The sequence below is a fragment of the Pinus tabuliformis genome, chromosome 4_1 (assembly GCF_031772625.1).
Source record: "Pinus tabuliformis cultivar Carrire ecotype Pingquan chromosome 4_1, CPIR1, whole genome shotgun sequence".
Lineage (NCBI taxonomy): Eukaryota > Viridiplantae > Streptophyta > Pinopsida > Pinales > Pinaceae > Pinus > Pinus tabuliformis.
The window spans coordinates 723,859,955-723,882,095 of NC_142303.1; the positions used below are offsets into that span (position 1 = coordinate 723,859,955).

Here is a 22,141-nt window from a genome sequence, read left to right on the forward strand (position 1 = left end):
AAATAGAAAGCTGGAAAGTGAAAGAGAACTGTGGGCAGCTCACAAGTTATGCAAAAACGGGAGGAGCAAGTCGCCTTGCCACCCCGTCCACCACTTCTTCTACTGACCATGTGCCCAAATCTTGCTCAGTGCCTTTTTTAGAAAGGTTGTCTGCTTCTGTGTTTCTTTCCCCGCCTATGAAACCCCTTCTATCTCAGCTGCTGAAGTAGTCTAAGAGGCGGTCAACATAGGTGTGTTCTCAGGGAGAAGATCGAGAACAAGCTGCTACATAGGGGCGCTTGATGTCACGATCTCCAAGCCAGCCTCTAAGTCTTCCTCCAAGGGTTCCTGTGGGGCATCCAAGCCTGGGTCAGGAGCAGGAAAAACCACCGGCTTTCTGGTCACTTTAAAAGGATTTCTTCTACGGCGATGTCCCAGAGGGCACTCTTTGGCCAGATGCCCATATTTATGGCATCTGTGGCATCAGAAAGGAAAATTCTCATAATCCAGCTTTTGAAGGAACTCCATCTCTCTGTATTTTAACGTCATGGCATCCGCAAGCCCTTCTCGAGGATTTAGACTCACAAGAATCCGTGCCACACTAAGATCATCAGTTTGCTCAAAAGACCTGTCAACCTCCAGAAACTTACCCAGAGTGTTCCCAATGGAAGTGAAAACCGAATCAAACCAAAACTGAAGAGGAAGCCCTGGAAATTTAACCCAGACTGGAGATTCGTTCATTTTTTCTGTCTGGGCATCAAACAAAGGAGTCCATCTGCGAAGGAGGACTGGACGTTTGCCAAAACACCAATTCCTGTCAAGAACCCAATTAACATGATCTTTATGGGCAAAACGTAGAGTAAACCAACCTCTTTCCAGGGCTTTAATCTCCACTGGTTTTCCTGGCGCATTTGTCCATTCCGATTGAACCCAGTCTCGGATATAATTAGCCATGTATTTCCTCCCACGCACTCTGCCTCCTAGTCTAGACTCAAAGGCTGCCATAGCTTCTTCTACCCGGATGTCCACTCCCAGGGTGCAGCAAGGCCGAAGCTCCTTTTTTTTTATAGAACTCTGCTTTTTGCGCTTCCCCCCCACCACCATCGTCTGCACATCACCCACCCCTGGTTCCGTTGATGGCCGTGCTTCAGAACCCTCTACACCGGGCAGCCCCTGGCTCCTGTCCTCCTTATCACTATTTGCACTAATGTCACAATTCTCCGAACCCTCAAGCAAGGGCTCCTTTGCTTTCTGTCCCTTCTCAGCAGCTGTGGCGACCCCAGATTCGGGAGCCCCCTGAAAGCTCGCCTCTATTCCAACTCCCAATATCTCCTGATGGATTCCAATTCCAGGTCCATGGCCTGTATCTCCGACCTGATTATCCTTCTGAGACCGAGCCCGACTCACTTGAGCAGAGAGATCTGCCAAGCGCCTAGAGATTGAATCCGGCTATTTGCTTTGATCTGGGGCCCTAAAATCACCTCTTGACACCTAGGGAAACCCTTCTCCTATGACAGGCCTTTTTTCGGCCTTATCATTTGCAGCTAAAGGCCCTTTCGATACATGCAACCCACGACTTGCCACCACATCCTCTAGTCCTCCTGTGAGAGGGGGAAAAACTGAGAGATCGGACCCCAAGTATAGGGAAGGAGGCCTGTGAACAACAATGTGATCCCTACCAAAACTTTCACCTCTGGAAGAGCCACCCCTTATGGATGAAACAACAAAATCAACCTTCCGATCATCAGCCAAGTCAGGGAGAGCACCTTGTTCTTTGTTTGGAAAACCAGCTTTCACAGTCGCTTTGGGGAAAAATTGTTCAAGGTTCTGGGCTGAAACTTCATGCCCCCATACAGTGAGAAGGTCCTCTGGCGCCAGATCTAAATCCACAAAATCACGATCGAGCCCCATCCCTGCCATTTAAACCAAACCCTAGCCCCACACCGCTGAAACTGGAAACCCGTGGAAAATCAAAAGTAAACCCCGTCGCGCTGTGTAAAAAACAAAGAAAAAACTTAACCTGCATGCTGGCTGGGGTTAAAACCAAGCCGTTTTCCTACCTCGGACGACGCTATTCAATGCTAGCTTGAAAAAGTCCAAATGGGGAACAAGACCCTGACAGGTGAGGTATGCCTGTCACATCTCATCGCCCACGTGGCCTGAGGCAGGGCTAGCCTGTAGAAAGTTACAGGTCTGCCATTCACAGGAAAACCCTAGCTCCCCTCAGTTGTTCTCCATATTGATTCCCAACGAATTTCAACCACATTGTTTGTGTTGATAAACACTCCCAGTACATTTATAAGAACAATAAACTAGGTACTTATACTACACATCAATTATTTTTTGTCTAATTTCATAATAATAATTGTTAGGATAAACATGAATTAATATTTAGAACACTTGTATTAAAAAAATTCACATAATAAATCTTGAAAAGAGCGAGTCTTGCTAAGAAAAGACAAACCTTTAGTACTTTGAAATTCAATTTTAGTAGATACCCTGAGCATGGATCAAAGAAGATCAAGGCCATACTTGAATGGCCTATTCTAGAAAGTAAAGTAGAGTTAAGAAGTTTGATTTGATAAGTAAATATTTAGAAAATATTTATTAAACATTTTTGGCATAGCTGCAGCCTTAATAGATTGCACCAAATGTCAACATTTAGATGAAGTAACATTGGAAAAAGGTATTTAGCTACCCAAAAAGGGAAAACAATATGCCCCATGAAGCAATGCATTAAATGCTGTATAGGTTGGGATATACAATATTGGACTTAAATGGTGTATATCCACACTTATATAGCATTGGATGTTCTGTGATGCTTCTTCTGTAGCAGTTGGAATAGTATTGAGTCAGACTCAGACATGTAGGCTTGTAGCACATTTTAACAAAAAAGAAAATAAAACACTTTTGGTAAAGAAATATATTATGTCATTCAAAAACCTTACAGTGGCAGCATTATTTCTTGCGTAAAGAATTTGTTTTGTCTAGATCATCAAGCACTACAGTATATAAATTCGTAAGAAAAATTATAACATGGACATGGCAATTGGTTCCCATTATTTCAGATTGTCACTTTTGTTATTCAACATATAATAAGCAAATGCAATGTTGTTTTGGAAACTTTAAGTAGGGTTGCCATTTAATTATAACTATGCAAACTGAACCATGGGCTTTAATGTAATTGAAGAGGCACAACTAGAAGCACTTTTGGAGAATATTTGTTGGTAGATGGATTTTGCCTTATGCTAGACAATTGGCTTGTAATAGAAAAGGATTGCGTGAATTATGCATATTTTGGAAAAAGGGTTTCAAATCTTACCAACCAATTCAACAGTAGAACCAGTTTTGAAGAATATTTTTTGGTGAATGGATTTTTGCCTAAAGATAGACAATTTGTATTCTGGCTAGATCAATGAGAGAGAAATTGATCCAAAAATTGGATTCAAGTGGGTTGAGAGGAAGCTTTCGGCAACAATAAAGAATTTAGTTAAGTGAGTTGAAGGTTTTGTTGGTTGAAGGTTTCATTGGACACAATGAGAGATGTGAGTAACTTTATTGTTGCTCACAAGATTTGTTAAATTGCAGAGGATAGCAAAGCACTAGTTCGCATAATCCTTTGCCTGTGTTGAATAAACCATGGGCTAATGTTACCATGGACTCTGTTTTTAGGTTTCCTCAAACACAAGAGGATGTGAACACTGAAAAGCTATTTATAGTTGAATGCAATGTTGCTGTTGTAGCAATTGGAAGAGTATATATAGTACATTTTAACGAAAAGTTGAAACAGGCCAAAGAGAAAATAAAATGATGACTTTGATTTAGCATTATCATGATCCTAAGACCACACTAAAGCCTAATTCAATTCAATCAATGTATTTGTAGTTAATGTTTTGTGAGTAACTGAGTTGTTCATTTATCAATATGGATTTGTCATTCAATAATAATATTAAACGTACTTTTTTGGATATATACCAGCCAAATTTTTTTGGAAGGCTACAACTGCGAATGTACTTAAGAACTTTGTTTTTGGCATATTATGTCTATTTAGTTTTCTTGGAAATTCATAACAGCTATCTCTATGTGCACTTCACTGTTCAACTATGTTGCAGCCCTTTATAATATAAATTCCCCAGTTTCTATTATAAAGAAATAAACATGTACTTGTGGTATGATCTTCCTCATCACCTCCATCCTGTCCATTGGCAAATGCTGCCAATGGGGGCAAGGCCTTTCCTTCCTCATCAAAGACAAAACGCTGGCCAATATGCTTATTGATATTGACCTTAAGTTTCTTTTTCTTTTTAAATACTTGTTGCCAACTTGTAGCTTCAGTGTCCCCATCTTCAATTGGCCTCTTTTTGTTCATAAATGCATCATCCCCTTCATCCTCATTCCTAGATCTCAATTTCTTATAATATTGGGACAGAACACTAATATCTGTATTGCTAGAGTGATGATCTAATTTGGAGCATTTTTTTACTTGTTTTGACTCTCCATCCATAACATTTCATAAGAAGTCCTCATCTACATCATCTACACTGCCATCTTCATTCTCACTTCCTTCACTGTCTCCAGGCTTATGTCTGTGCTCAGCACATACAGTGTCCATATTTTTCAGTTTCTTTCCACTCTTTTTCAAGAAACGTATCCAAGAAGCTGTAGGGATACCTAAAGAGACATAGAATTCTTCTATTGGTAACCTTGATATGTCAAATATTTCTTTATCTGGATGTAAATGTGTTGACCTCAAATATGTCACAAATGCCCATTGTGCCATATATTTCAGATCTGGATCTTTTGATAGAAGCGGTGCTAGTGGAGCCGAGACAAACTGGAGCTTTCTAACATTTGCCTTAATCACTTTAACTAGAATCTTAGCCTCCTACAGCAGAATCAACATTTTCATTTCTAAAGGCATAAAAATGCAACAGAAATCCCACTAGCATTAAAATGGGTTGTGTAACGAACACGATGAATGTAAGATGGTACATCTTCTAGGAAAACCACCTGAACCACCCAATAAATAGATGGAAAACCCAAGCCCCTTGAAGATACATCATTTGAAAATAGAAGGTAATGATTTTTGTTTGTATACTTGAAAAGTACCAACATCCTTTGAGTCTATTTCATGTGACCATGAAGACATCTCACAAGTATACCAAGATGTAATTTCTTAAATGATTCCTGAACAAACTTGACCTGTTTACAACTTGAAAGAAATACAAGTATCTTTGTATTGATATGAGTTTTTATAAAACTCCATAGCATATCAAGCTTTTGTTCAAGAGGGACAATAATAACAGTTTGTTGCAAGTGTGTTGGAGTTGCTACAATAGACTCGGCATGCACAACTAGATACTCAGGATCTTTTAAACCAAGCCTTGTTATGTCCTACTCCGATCATGTTTGAGTTGTAGAGAAAAAAATGTTTGACATTTACGATAAAGTTGCAATACAATTGCATTTAAGGATTTTGAGAATCCCATATCCAGGGTGCGATCTGTCTCATCAAGTACCAGAACTTGAAGCTGAGAGAAGTCAAAGAGGGGAATCTCATCCATATGCTGAAGTAATCACTCTGGTGTGCACACCAAGATATTGAGTGCATTCACACAATATTTTTTTGCCTGAACATCTTTCCTCCCACCTATTAGAAGGCCTCCACTAAGACAATGGTGTTTTCCCAATTTCCATAGCACATCAAAAATTTGTACCGATAGCTCTCTTGTTGGGGAGAAAATAATAGCACCAACACCATCCATAGAACCCCACCTTAATTGATACAGTTTTTCAATTATGGGAGTGAGGAAAGTGAGATTTTTTCCAGAGCCAGTCTTTACAGTGTTGAGGATGTCTCGACTAGAGAGGGCATGAGGAAGAGAAACCCTCTGTATGGTGGTCATACGAGTGAAGTTACCACCTATGAGACCCCTATTCATCTTCTCTGAGAGTGGAAACTAATCGAATAGCTTCGAACCGACATAAGGGACAAAGACATCGTTGATGTCACTGGCGATAAGCTCTAAAGCGAGAGGGTTTGTGCCAGAGTCGGGCTTGCTAGCTTCAATTCGGGCTTCCATGGATTCGATCTCTTGCACTTCATCTTGTTGTTTTTCCTTTCGGGCTGCCGTGGAAAACTTGAACTTTGGGGGTGCCTTTGCATTTTTCATGCCCTTGTTCTCGCCTTTTTGATTTTGCAGGAGTCGATCCATGGTTGTCCAGTAGGAAGTGGTGAAGATGCTAGGAGTTCCAAAAGCAGAACGATGGCGGGAAAGGTGCAGATGGATTCAAAGCCATCGCTGGATAGGGCAATGGAGGACTTTGAGGTTCTCATCTCAGATGCAACCTAGAAAAGTTTGGCATCAAAGGCTGAAAGGACAGCCTTTGTCAAGAAAGCCACAAAGGTCCCGGAGGTAAAAACAATTCCCATGGTTTACTCAGGAAGACTCAGAATCCTCAGAGGGCGAAGAGAGTAGTATTAGGGTCGAAGACTCCCACGATATTTACGCAACATTGATTTTCAAAGAACCAGAGGAAGATGCTTCTCTACCTCCTCTTCTCCAAAGGGTACCTAAGGATAGAAGAGGACCTAAAGATTTTGATGCATCACATGTCGATGAGGAAGATGATATTTTCTCTACAGTTGTCGTCAAATCCGAGGAACCTTCCTCTTCTTCTGGCCTATATTTTGGTGGAGGATGATTCCAAAGTTCCGCAACAAATATTTTGAGTAGATACACAAGACCTTCAGTTACTGGTAGTGGTAGAAAGTTTAGTAAAAAAATGATTCAGAGAGAATCCAGTAAGAAGATGCTTATTTGACTTTTCTGGTTAATCCTACAATAAGCCCTAGAAGAGAAAGCCAAGAGTTCCTATTCTCGCTGACAATATAGATTCAACCATGATTAAGAATAATGATTATGGAATTATATTAGGTGATTAAGATTTTTTTGAGAAGTTATGTTTTATCCTTATTTAATTATTGCATCAAGATTTTGAACAATGAATATTTCTTTGTTTTTCTTTATGGCTAGCTCCCCTCCCTGAGATTATCCTACCTTTACCCTGTTATTATAGATCCATATTCACCCCAGATTTATTAATCAAGGTGATGGATCAAAGAACCCATATTTATTAATCAAAGAGTCGGACTAGCATTTGGATGCTCATAGGATAGTTTCTTGTATTATATTTTTTTTTTCTAATAGGTAGGCTTCAAGGTCCAGATTTTGAAGCTAAGCTTTGACACCACATGTGAGGCTCCCTCCTAGGGTCCTCTAACTAAAAACTAAATTTCTCTAATTTTAAACACAATAAGATGGGAAATAACTTATTTATATCTAAACATTTATTTGATGATAATATACCATTAAAATTTATTTACCACAAATTAAATAAGTAAGAATTTCATTACAACCATTTACATAAGTAATCAATAAATGGAGGAATACATGTTCCAATAGCTTAGTTGAGATGCTCCTGAGATCCTGACTCTACTGGGATGCTCCTCTTGACTACCTGACTAGATTTTCCTCCCAGCCAACTAGGAAGTATTTCCTATTCCAGGGAACCTCCACAGGTTCCCTAGCCCTCTGAGCCAAAGTCCAACTAGATGTAGTGTGTCCAAGTTTAACCACCACTCTCTAGATCCAAGTTTGATCTCCCTCCTCTTTCTCCACATCCCTCCTCCAAAAACAAAACCAAACCAAAACCAAGACCAAGGATCCCCCTCTCTCCTCTCATCATCCTTTCCCTTTTATGCCTCTTCCTCCCATCCACCTCAACCACCTATCATTAATTTCATGACTACCCCCTCATCCTTTCATTTGACTTTTCTTACCATATCTTCTCCCAGGTAAATTTGAGAGGACATTTTGGGGATAAGATAAATATGCATGCAAGAGAAATTATAGAGAAAATGAGGGAAAATGAATAAAAATGGAGAAATGAGAGGAAGAGACTATACATCAATGATAAAAAGGCATCAGAGAAACAATTCACCACTTTTGTTAGTTCTAACTTTGATCACTTTCATAAATAGAGCTCTAGGGGCAAAGGGAGAAAACACTTAGAAAATCAAGCAAGCAAATGAAAGCAAGGGAGAAAAACGAAAAGGTTGGAAAAGTAACTGCATCAAGAGGACATTGCAGGTAAGAGGTTGCATGTGTTATTTCATTGCTGAGATGTAACAACCTTGGTTAAAAATCATGTAAGAAAGTTAATAAAGGAAAAATAAGACGAAGGTCATAGGACATGTATTCCAAGTTGAATGTTAGGAAAAAAACATAGTGATGGGGATCACTGATGATTAATGAACTGCTATGGAAATTGACAAAGGTAATGGAAAAGGAAAAGAGGCATTAAATGGCATTTAATTTACGAAAATAATGGAAAATAGGAGAAAATGATGGTGAAAGGTCATAGATTGCATGTGAGGAGGACATTGAAGGAAAATAATGGAAATTGAATTAAATAGGGGCCTTATTAATAAAAAGGCTTCTGATAATCATTTCACAGCCTTTCTTAAGTTTTACCTTAGAGCTCTCTTCTATTCTCTCTCTAATACTCTTTCACACTTAGAGTTTCTTAGAGAACTATTGGAGGATTTTCGCATACTCTGGATTTGGATAAAAAAGGAAAAGGAAAAAGAAAAAGAAAAAAATCACAAGAGGATAGTAGGATCGATAGCTACATTAGGTTTTTTTTGTAGGTACTGAGTTGCATGTATGTTTTCCAAGCTAGTTTTGGCATGCATGGCATATGCATGTGGTTGTTTCACTATATTGATCTGTGATTAGCATGTGGGATTTCCTGGATTGATAGTGGTTTTTCCTAAGCCTTGTCATTTCCTTAGTAGCCATGGTATTGTGGGTTTTCCCTCTTTTTTTTTCTATATGGTTCTCATGTTCCTTATGGTTGTGGTTTGAGTTATTAATTATTGGAGCCTTGGTTGGAAAAACGCATTGGAATCCCTTAAACAACTTCGGTTGAGTTACTAGTCCTGGAAGCCTTGATTGGAAAAACACTTTGGAGCCCTTAGTGGTTTGAGTTACTATTTTTGGAGCATTGGTTGGAAAAATGCTCTCGATCCCAACGAAATCTATGGGTTGAGTTACTATTCCTCGAGTTGTGTTGGAACAAATGATCTAGAGACCTAGAAAACTTGGGTACATGAGGGCTTCACTTAATGAACCTATGACATAGCACGTGTGGTCATGGAATCCTAAACAATATCCTTAATTTGACTACATAATGGAAAATACCTCTAAAAATCACTTTATCTAACCCCCTACCAATACTAACTCAATACATTTTCCCAATTTAAAAATCCTCTACTTTCACTAGATATTGTAGGTATCTGTTTTTTCATTAACATTTTTTATACCCCTTTATATTTATATCCCTATCATAATGACATGATGCCTCTCTTATGACGCCACATGCATTCTATAATGAACCTTTATTCTTTTAATATACATAGGAGATGCATATTAGTATTACCACTATGCGATTAGTCAACCCACACTCAAGAACGTCTCACTAAGATTATGGCACTTAATGGTCTAATGTTGATCTGTAGATGATGTGACTATGACTTACTCATAAACATGGACACTTTCATGGAATTAATTAAAAAAATATGTTCTATATCAACTTAAGCTCAAGGCTTCTTTTCCGACAAGGATGAATGAATGGCTCTATTCGGTCAAGGCTAGTTGGCTTGGTTCACTTCTTGTATTGCCAAGACTGAGGATTATTCAAGAAATGCAAGAACACTATATTTAATGCCTAATAACTAAAAAACTATATTGTGTTAAGTTAATAAGCGTAGTCTATTTTTTAATGTACATTCATAAACTAGTACAAAATGGCTAATTAGTTACTAAAAAAAGGGCTAAAATTTTCATATAAATGACCAATCAGTGACCAATAGTGGCTAATTTATAGTATCTTATAAGGCAACAAAATTTTAGTCACATTTAGCTTAGTCATTAATTGATTGTCTCAAATTTATCATCTAGTAGTATATTTAACTTTAAATTTGGTCATTAATTTAGTCATTAATTGCCACAATTAATGACCAAATACACACACAAAAATATACTACTATATGATCACCCGATAAAGCCAATTAATAACTAAAGAAATATGACCAAAATGTTGGTTGAATTATAAGATACTGTAAACTAGCTACTAATAGTCATATATATGTAAATTTTAGTTATCATTTGAAACCAATTAATGACCAAAGAAATATGATTAAATTTTGTTCATGTTATAATATACTTTAAATTGGCTACTAATAGTCATATATATCAAAAATTTAGTCGTCATTTATAATCACAAATTTATCATTCACAATAGTCATTTATCCTTTTTTTGATAGTTTCATATTCATTATATAAACGACTTATTTAGTAGTTTATATTCATTTCATTTACTTTCATTAATAATCATTTTAGACGACTAATTTAGTCGTTGTATATTCATTTTATTTGTGCTCATCTTTAATCAAAATAGAGTACTAATTTAGTAGTTTTAGATTTATTTCATGTGTTCATTACTAATTACTTTATCTTAAATTAACTAGTATGATTTTGCTACTAAATTAAAAAAAAATGTCATACAATGTGCATGTTCATCTAATATGAAAAAGCAAAATAACATATGTTAATGAAAATAATAAATAATATCAAGTATAACTATAAATAGTTTCAACCACATAAATTGTATTATATGAAATTTCAAGTAATTACAATATGAATTTCCAACTTCTTATTGGTTGGACTACAATTTACAAATGCAATATTGTTTCTTTACTTAAAAACATTAACATTGTGTTGCCAAGGCATTGCATGTGAATTTCCCAACTCTAAATACGTGACCGTCTATCTAGATCTCATGTAGGATATTGGCTTTAAGGGTATTAGAAAACCAGTTCTCTTCTCTCTCTCCCTCTCTCTTTTTACATTCATCACTCCAATGTTATTTTTCTCTTCTTTCTTCAATTCCCACTTTTCAGCATCAATCTTGAGTTTCTCTTCTAAAAATGAAATAAGGTGCAATTCAAAGTATAAGGCTAATTATTTATTAATTCCTCTCATTTCCACCTTCTCCAACAGTAAACAATATAGGAGTGTAAACCTTTCCTCAACTCCAACCAGCCAATTCTATTACGATAGCATATAAGACAAAAATTCCAACCTGAATATATGGAAAGTATATGTCTTTGAAAATACACTTAAGTTGATCTTCATTCCAATAATTTGACTTTAACTTGGATATATGCACATTTCAACATTTCTAAATAATACATTATTCATAAAAAATCATTATATTGAAGACATATGCATAAACACCTATATATCGTTGAATTTTATTATTATATTAGTAATTACCATAAGTTTCACAATCTAATTAAATATCATCCTACATATTTATATATTATCCTTTTTGTATTAATATACCAATCATTAGCAATTATGACCTAAATTTGAACTTCTAAAAGCCATCAACTTGAACAAGGATTCTACTGTAATAGTTACACATCATATCTCAAACTTAAATATATATTTACACTCATCATTTTCCAATGACCACAATATTAAATGTGTGAAAAGGGCATTTCAAAAACCATTAATAGCATTAAACAATTCTAATATGAAAAAATATTTCTAACAATGTTCACCTAGAAGCTGTAAATTTGTACTCAAATCTTCTTCGAAGCTTGATATTTCAACAATAATATAAGCTCATGAGATTTAATTTATTTTACAAGAATAAAATAATACCTTGATTGTGTAGAATATATCATGGTGCCTAATGAAATCACAAATTTGCTCCATAAATTACAAACAAGAATTGTCAATAAAGTTTAGTAGCTTGGGTTATTGGCACGAAGAATCAATATCTTCCCCATCTGGGTTTAAAACCCACTTGTGACATATTCATAATATTCATTCTTCCTGAGCTAATTGTTGAATGGTGCTTTTCATGAGCTAAGAGGAATATCTTACTCTTGCTTAGTGCAAAAGAGTGAGGAAATTGGTTACATGTTTGAGAAAAAAAAAGTACACACGAGAATTGTTCCCACTATTAGAAGAATTTCCAAGAAAATATATAATTAGGGTGCCCACTATACCACTAAAATTATTTAGTTGAGTCATTAAAACTGATAATTACATGTACTAATCTCATCTAAGTTCTTTTGAACATAACAAAAAACTCAATGTAAATGCATTATCACTGAACATTTGGGAAATTAATCTCAATTACATCAAATCCTCATCAAAATGTTTAAATAAACTAAAGTCCGAAGGGAAATTTCCTTAAAATTTTAGACTTATTACCACACTAACCAGGATACACTTTATAATGATTGGAGTAAGGATGCCCTTGGTGTTTCACTGTCTCTTAGTTGTGTTCACATTTGATTCAAATGTTTCATAATTTTTATAGATCAATATACAATTTTGTCATCAATAACATTTCTCAAAAAAGTTTCTTCAGTCATCATTTTTTTTAATTCTAGTACTTCAAAACCTTGGAAATGATATTACGATACATAACCACTTAGCCTATGTGTGATTGTTTCATGGCGCAACTTTCAAAATTGTGAATAAGTAAAATGCATTACAAGTGCATTTATATATAGCAACAAATATCTTAGTCTATTTTGAAATTCCTAGTATATGATTGTAAAAAATATATTTTTCAAAAATATGGACAAGCATATCTAGAACTGATAATCAATCTACAATTAAATCACTACAACAAAATTAAATAGTTTCATAATCAAGAAAAAACCCACTTCCATATAATCTTACACAATAGAGCATGACTCCAAGTATAGATTCCTTGTACAGAATGAAAGATAGATGCGATAAAACATTAACATACAAACACTTCAAACCACATGCCTTTGTAAAATTCCAATGAGAATGCATTCCAGGTTCATCCTGTGAGACCTCCCTTATGTTTCATGTTGTATGTAAACAAATAATTGGTGAAAAAATAGTAATGTATACTTCAACCACATTGATCTAGCCAATTTCAAGCCATTATGAAAGGGAAAAATTAACCCCTTTTTTGTATTTATCCGAGAAACACATGCATATAAGGTTTTAACTTTTCATCCAAAATTGGTAGAATGAGAGATGAAAAACACACACCCTCCAGATTTGATTATCTTTCGATTTTTGTACATGCATTTACTTTTCCATGTTCAACATAACAACTTAATTTGACATTTTTATCTTCAATGATACCATTACCAGCCTGAAAAACAATTTATTAAGAAGAATGAAACAATATTGTAACTCAAATCTTGAGTCTAGAGATAATATTCATAATTTCATACAGGAAACTTTCCAATTACAACAATTATAAATGTTTTGGCATACCCTCCCTAATGCATGGAAGGAGCAAGGCCTCCAAAACCATACATTCCAAAGCATGGTTGCAAGAAAATATTTTATTAGAGTAAATCTCAAGCAACAAGCCACACATAAAAAGGCAGTTAAAATAAGTTTTTGAAACCAAGTAAACCAAAATAAACCAAATTGACTAAGAAAACCAAAATACTTCAAACTTGGCACAAATGTATAAAATAAAATTACATTTACAGTTTGATCCTAATATATGCTCTTCAATTAGAAGTCGGGATACTTTAATTCAAAATTCATACAAACATTTCTATGTTTGTCAATTCTTCATTGAACTTCTACCTTGAAATGTCCAATAGTGATAAGAATGACTTACCAAGCAACCCCGCAAAAGGTAATTGGCTCATTTTCATAAAAGCTAAATGATTTCGTATTTCCTTAGCATGCATAGTTGTATGCACATGAAAATTTTACATGCACCTACTTAACTATTAAATAGTGTGAATATAAAAATTTGGCTGCCAAATTGACATGATTTTGTTAAAGACCAACTAGTATAAGCCAAATTGGTTATCAAAGTGGAAAATGAAATGGAAAATAAAATTACTAAGTGAGTAGCAACATGAAAAAAATAGCCTTAGATTGTTCCTAAGTACCAGTAGACACCAATGATGAAAATTATCAATTAGAAATAAATTATTAGAAACTCAAATTTCATTTCAAGCTAAGTGGCAAACAACAAAAAGTTACATAAATGAGATATCGAAGAATCAAAAGAGCTTAGTTTTCTCAACTATGAATGGATTCTAATCTTTTACTTCATAATTCTTTTAGATTCTAGTTTCCCTTGATGGAGGATATCTTCCTCATTTAACCAAAAATGGAGTTGAGAAGGCGATAAAATATTCCAACAAAGACCAGATACATTTTTTAGTGATATTTTTGTTTCAACCACTAAATTATATAGTTTATGCTTTAGTGTTCATATAATGTCTTATACTTAATACTGAGGACCAAAGGAGATTAGTTTTCTAAACTATGAATAGATTCCAACTCTTTTACTCCATAGTTCTTTCAACTTCTAATTTTCCTCAATGCAAGACATGTTCCTTATTCAACCAAAACTAGAGCTTGGAAGGTGAGAGAATGTTCTAACACAAGCCAGATGTTTTATACAAGTACTTTCTTCTTTAAATAGGGGAGAAATACATCAAACCCCAAATTGAAAATAAATTTGAAATTCAAATACAACCCCAAATACCCAAGCAGTGAGAGAAAACCATGGACTCCAAGTCACCAAGAATATTTTCATGCCAATTAAGTTGCCTTTGAAGTAACAGATAATATCAGTCCTCCACCATCCGCTAGTATGGTCTAGCAAAACTACATCGACAGATAGTTAGTGTGTTTGTATTATGAGAATTTAAAGAAGTAAAGTAATTTCAACATTTAATAAAGTCACATGTCCCTTTTTCATGGATGCATTATGAAGTGTTGCTTCTCTACAATACATCTTTCTCTCATAGATATATCATTATGTATCAATAAATTACACACATTGAATAATACATCCAATGTATCTCCTCTCTTTAAAAATGTTCTACATATGTGCAAGTGCAGTTTGATATGGAAATAATGCCAAGCCACATAGTTAACATCTAGGAGGTCAAATCCCTAACTAAGAATTAAGATAAAAACAAGGTTCCCAAGTCATCAAGAAGAGTTTCACACTAATGAAGTTGTCCTTGAAGAAGCATAGGATGTAAGTCTACTACCAACCACCAACATGAGAAAGAAAAATTGCACTAAAAGATACTGAGAACTTTTGAGTTACAAGCATTTATGGAGTGATTTAAACATTTAATTCACATTTCTTTTCTTTATGGCTGCCTTTTCCAGTGGCACTAGTCTACCTTACATCTCTCTCCCATGGAGATATCATTGTGTATTGAAAATTAAACATTGAATACTATATCAAATGTCCCTCGTCTCATTATAAGTGTTTTGTATATGTGCATGTGCAATGTTAATATGGTATTGGGGACAATCTACAAAATCAACATCTGGCACATAGCTCCTTTCTCAAGTGATGATCATAATTGTTTAATACAAGTCTCTTTTGTCTACCACATTCACTTAAGTGGTATTTTGTAACATTTTTACAACAACATCCTTTATATATTCCAAATTTAACTCGAAATACACTTCCGAGTGCCAAAGGTAGTGGAGGCACAATTACAATGCTTTGAAGCAACCAAATTTAGTATCAGTTCACGTGGGTTATATTGTTTTGGGTTTATCTGGAAAGAATATTATTCTGTTATACAATAAGAAAAATATTTTAGTCGTTATTAGGAACTCCAAATTAAGTCTGTTCCATGGATTGGGATGTTGTGGGGGCTTCTTGCATTCATTTCAAGCATATTTCATTAGGGAGTCTTAATCTAAAATAGTTGAACAAGACTTATGTAGTGTAGTAGGACATTTATGTCCCAGTGTTAAATGTGAAGTAGCCAAACAAGAATTCCATTATGTGGAAAGATGTTTCATTTCCAGTATTAAGTATTCATGTTGACTGGAAGTTTGAGTACAAAAAACAAACAAACAAACACGGATTAGAAGGCATGTTTACATTCAAGATATGGTTATCCTTAATAAATAGGTGTAAAATCAAATTTCAATAAAATATCACTCCTTGTCTATGACAAACAATATGTTATTATTGCTTCATAAATAAGGATAGTTCTTCAGAATGAGCTAGTTAGTTTTGAAAGGTATTGATGCGTTCCAATTCAATACCAGCAACACAAGGAAATCTAATTGTCATCTCCCATGTAGCATATGCCATAAATCCAAAGGGAATGGTTTCTCTTTCCTAATCATGTTTGAGATTATTGTGGTCATTTTTTTTAAAGGAAATCCATGATAACAGTTATAGTTATCAATGCCTTTTATAAATCGAAAATGGGTATTCGTTTTTTAGTCTTAAAATCTATACCCCTGTCAATGAATATGGGAAACTTACTAGTCTTTATTCACCCTTGCTAAATCTTAGTGAAAGGGTTTTCTTATCATAGGCTTCTAGGAAGCTCTGATGCATCTATCTTGAAGCCAAGCTTTCAGTGGATTGAAGGAACCACAACAACCTTGTTCTAAATATGTTCTCTCAAACGCATAAATGAACTTGTTTTCCCTTGTGGAAAGGAAATGTCTAACCAATCTTTCTCCTGATCCTGAAAAGGTCAGATGATTTTGTTGGAACGTTGGGGTGTTCTTGTGTTCTTCTACATTTATTTTCCTATAGAATTTTCTATTCATAATTTAAAATTCCAAACTATTATAGAATAGCATTCAGTCTTATATGCTTTTTTACAACCATGCCAAAACTTTAGCAATTTGGTTGACCTTGATTTATCTCAACCAAGAAGCCCACTTTTGATGTTTTCCAACATTATTATTGAAGTTTAGAAGACATAGAGGTGGATTTTATGTAGGCTTGGGCAACAACTATGCTATTTTTCGAAATTTTAGGGATCCTCATCGAATTGAAAGGCACGACAAATTTCTCTTGTAAACTGTGAATTTACATCCTTGCCAAGGATTGGCTCATTTTGGTGTCGATGTGTTGTTAACTCTAAGTGTAGAATTTATGGCCATCTGTGCTTCTCGTGAATAGAGAAACACCTTTTGAATCAAGAATCTCAAAGAAATATCCTTCTCTAAACTTAGTACTTTAATAATGTTTTTTTTGGTGCACTAATGAAACAAAATTTCCAGTACACACTTAAAGAAATTTTATATTCACTCTTTCGCTACAGTGTGCTTATGATTCATTGTACAAATGTTGTGAAAATTTCAGAGATTGTCTAGAACATACTATTAGAAAATGAATCTAGAGTGAGGACAAGTGGCTATCATGGGCCATGTGTTATAGACATTTTTGTGCCTCGCGTCAAGGAGCATGGAATGTCAATAATTACAGGGATCCTCAGTCCCTAAATATGTTGTTCTTACCCCTAAAAGAACAAGGTCATCAAACAACAGCACTTCCAATCAGTTCTCCACCTGAAAACACTTCAAAACAGGCTTATTTTGGATCATGTCAGCTGCTTAACTGAGCATTTGCGCTGTATTGCAACTGTCCCACTCTGTACCTGCGCTGGAAGTCAAAAACAATGAAGGCTACCTGCGCTGGGCGAGATTGGCCAAGTGGCACAGTCATCCTGCAAGGTGTCAATTGCCCAGGAAGCTTCCAAAATGACACTTGGTTCATGAGATTCGCCCTGTGATGAGTAAGAGGTACTTGATCACCATGTGTAAGCAAGGATCTCCAAGTGGACACACGAACTGAAGATTAACTGAAGATGGAGAGGACACTAGTCAGCTATATGCCAGCCTCCAGCTGACTCATCCTTTCCTCTTCCCTCCTATATATAGAGCTCTTCTATGAGGTCTAGGGAGGCTGGAATTTTGGTTTAAGCAAGGAGGTGCTGTTGGTTTGCAGTCAGAGCTATTGGGTGATTGTTTTACTAGAGGTGAAGAGGAGAGTTCTTGCTGCCGAGGAGGTGCTGCTGGATTGGAGCCATCATTGGTTGTAACTTCCTCTGGAACCCTGTTACTTTCTATCAATAAAGTTTGCATGTTCTCCTATATACTTGTTTTACATAGATGCTTTGTGTTTACATGTATATTTGATGCACCCTAATCCATGCTTCAGTTATGAGTACATGTATCTTGTAGTTTGCTCTCTTGTTTTGTGCAGGATCTGTATGTAGCTGGACCGGCTAGGAGAGCAAGGAACTGGGAACGAGATACAAGGAGAGAAGAGCAAGGATCGACTAAGCGAAGGACACCAGGTTGGTTGACCTTCTTTCCATTCTCTCTGTACTTCTATAAAGTGGAACATGAAAACTTTATCTTCTGTTGTTGCTAAAGACTGTCACCTTTAGAGTAGGGTTAGTGTCATCCGCATCGGATACTTTTCCCCACAACAAACTGGCGACTCCGCTGGGGAGATCCTAGTATCTTGTTGTTGTAGTATTTTGCTATTCATCTCTTGAAGAAAAGAGTACCGAATCGAAAAGCTTTTGACTATATCAAAAGCGAAGTAGAGGGTTTTGCTACTCTTGCTCCTTTGCTGAGCAAATTCAAGATTTAAAGAGCTAATCTACAGATGAATCTTTACTCTTTGTGATAGATCTTTATCCTCTTGATCATCCCTTAGCCTGTACTTGACCTATAGCTTTTTATTTCAGCAAATACAGTGCATTTTTGAGCTTTTTATGACCCGGAATTCTTAGCAGACGTAACTCTCGTGAGTCAGTGCAGGCTGTACACAGGCAGCCTGCATTACAGCACAGGTGCTCCCTTCGGGAACTGCGCTGAGAGTGAGATTGGCAGACTAGAACCTGCGCTGGTCCAGTTAGCCCTTGTCTTGCTCAATCTTCCTTTTGTGTCTTGGCCCTGTTTGCACTTGTTTTTGGCTGATTGCTTGCTGGTCATTGTATTTGCTGTAGACCACTTCTCCTTGACTTTATTCCGCCTCAGTTGTGTGATGAAATTGTAAACGTTCTTTCAGTATTTCTTGTTTCAGTTACAATTTCCCATTGTGAAAAGCGAACCTAGTAGTTGTGGCCTCTTAGATCCTGAGCTGTAAAAGTATCTTTGCGATCTTATGAGTTAGTGTTATTACTGTTCATGGCTGTTTGAGTTGGTTTGTTTTTTTTTTCGCTTTATGGTTTGAATTCATACATTTTTAGTGTAAAACAAGTACCTGTAAAGCGTCTTTTCATTTAGACAATACTTGTTTGTTTACGCTTCAAATTGAATTCGAAAGTCATACAACAGTTTTCCTTTTGTTAGCATCAACATTAAAGGAAAAGAAAAGAAATACATGCATCTTGCATTTGCATTTTTGATAAGTTTGGGTGTCTGATCTAGGAGAAAGTGCATTAGTTTGTGCTTTGTGCTCTGTGTGGAAAGATATTGTTTTTCTCTCCCTTCAGTAGCTAGGATTTTCAAAGCTAAAAAGATTGTGAAAGCTTGCTTATCATTTTAGCTGCATTTAGGAATTTGTACCAATACATCTCGTGGTGATCCTGAAAGACAAACTGATAAACAAGATCAACTTAAAATATATTGAATGAATCTAACAACGCATTGTAACATAACGCTCACAATAGAGGTCTAGGTAGAGACGTGTTCCGGCGTCGTTAAACGTAGTGACTGTCGATCTCTACGAAGGTGGGTGATTCCTCCTGAGGGACGATAGCACTAATACGGATTTGAGCTCCCGCGTACCGTCGCGTATATTGGGAGACCCTTATAGGCAATTATCCTTTATCCTTAGGAAGCCGTGTCGACCGCCCTACTGATCGCGATGCAGTGAACACAGCATTCACGAAGATCGACCACCCGTACCGTAAAACGTATTCTGTGGTTTCACGAAAGGTTTGGCACACCCTCTGCCTAGATCTCCAGAGCAGTTTCTTTTGGCTCTTTTCAAACTCTATAATTGAAAAGGTCCAACCGAGCATTTGTCACTTCGGGCTCGTTAATACATCGAAGGCGACTAGAGTCATCTTTAGCTTTTTCTCGACTCTTAAAACATGAAAAAGCAAAGTTGTGTCTAAAAGCGTCTAATAAAATTCATTCAATACGGAAACATAATCCCCTTTTTTGTATTTTAGTTGATCAAGTAATCCGCAACCGTGGAGGAAAGTCAATTAAAACCCCGTCGTTCAGGGAGACTTGCGAGTCAACCACCTTTGTCTCCGGAACCGAGAGTAGTACGGACGAAGCAAACTCGCTGGACCAGGTCAAAATCTCCTTTTAAAGTTAGAACGGAAGTTCCAACAACATCCGAGATTCTGGTCACTCCCAATATTTCTGGAATCCCTGCCTCTATTGAAGAAGTTCAACAACAACAGAAGGACAGTTGTACTGATCCTAGTCTGAAAACAAGTACTTGCATAACTGAACCAGTTCCATTTGAAACCGGTCCACAGAGTCTTGTTGTTCAAACAGCTGTCGCTGTCGAAGCAACCCCTTCTTCGGCACCAGAAATTTTTTACGGACCTGACGGTCTGCCTCTTCCTCCTGGTCTGATTGCAATAGAGGAAATCGTAGAGGACCAGCAAGCAAATACTCCAATTCATTTTGGAGTAGGTACCACTCTTTTTCCTTCTGCATCAGAAGTTTGTCTATCGCCACTGGAAGTTCCTGAAGAATCGTTAGGAAGTTTATTGGATAGACTTAAAATGTCTGAACAACCGTCAACATCTAGGACTGTGCCAAACGACACAGCGACAGCAGAAGCTCCTGCTGCCATTCCAACGATGTTTGCCGGCATACCAGCCGTCCCGACTAGCTCTCATCAGCTAGAAGGAGTCCACCCAGGGACTATTATGACAACTTGGTCTGTTCCAGTTTGTTCTTCCGGTATAATACCCGGTAATTCTTATGTTGAAACTAGACAAATTGATCCCTTTGGGAATCATTTTGGGCCATCCAGTCCTCAAAGGCCATCTATGCCCTTGAGCTCCGGATTGTTACCGTATGGGGGGCAATATGCCCTTTCACTTCCTCTTCCGGGAGGATACCCATACGACAGTTTTCAACCACATTCAGGTTTCACTGAAGTAACGACGAGTGGTTGGGTACCTATGTTACCCCAACAACCGAGAGTTGTATATTCCATGCAACAATGTGTACCTATGTCCAGTATCCCGACGACGCCAGCGATTGTAACCGTGTCGCAAGTTCAATCGATGCCTGTTGTATGTCAAACCCAAGTTGTAATGCAACAGCCTATTGACCCTGCAACACAGCCACAATCGCCAACTGCCGGGACGACACAGATACAAACGGGAACCATAACCCCGCATCTTGGTCCATCGGTTAGTGTCGCACAGCAAAACATGGCTTCACAACCATGGATGGTGCAATACCAACAACCTCAGTTTCAACAGGTGTACCAAGGGTCTGAGCAACAGATCTTTGCAAATAGTGGGCAACCCTATTTTCAGAATGGGTTAAACCAACCACTTTACAGTGGCCAAGCCCACCAACCATATCAGTCATATCAACATCAGTTGCATTATACTGGTGTGCAAAGACCTACTGCTCAGGCAATTCCATCATATCCTGGGTACGCCTCGCCAAACCTGAATCAGCAGTTGCCATTCGTGGCGACCTTAGAATTACCAGATTTACATCGATTGACGAACGATCCAATCGCCTATGCCCATTGGTGGCCAGCGATTCCTCACAAACTTCCTTCGGACATTCCTAAATTCAATGGAAATCCGGGCGAAGACCCGTCGAATCATGTGATGACATTCCATCTGTGGTGTTCGTCGAATACCTTGAATGATGATTCAATAAGGCTTCATCTTTTCCAGAGGACATTGACTGGTCCGGCGGCCAAATGGTATATTGAATTACCTAGAGCCTCTTTCGACAATTTTAGTTCCCTAGCCACGACTTTCTTAACACACTTTCAGTTACCTATAAGGTACGAAACTAGAACCGAGATCTTAACCAATTTCAAGCAGACAACAGCCACACATATATCTGATCATATACATGAGTGGCGTCGTCGTCGCAGAATGGTAAAAACCTATGTTCCAGATCAGCTATTAGCTGAGTGGTTTATAAAGTCGCTTCTGCCGGCAATAACAGAAGATGTGGCCAAGGGAGGCGTCGTAACAGAGGAGCAAGTTATTGCTCGTGCCCAGTATTTAGACTTAGTATATACTCAGTCTGGCACACTC

The 22,141-nt window shown here is 36.9% G+C and overlaps 1 pseudogene; it reads right to left on the bottom strand.

Annotated features, from left to right (window-relative positions):
* Positions 1-4,069: 4,069 nt before the first annotated feature.
* On the bottom strand, positions 4,070-5,094 carry LOC149178183 (DEAD-box ATP-dependent RNA helicase 32-like; annotated as a pseudogene).
* Positions 5,095-22,141: the final 17,047 nt, after the last annotated feature.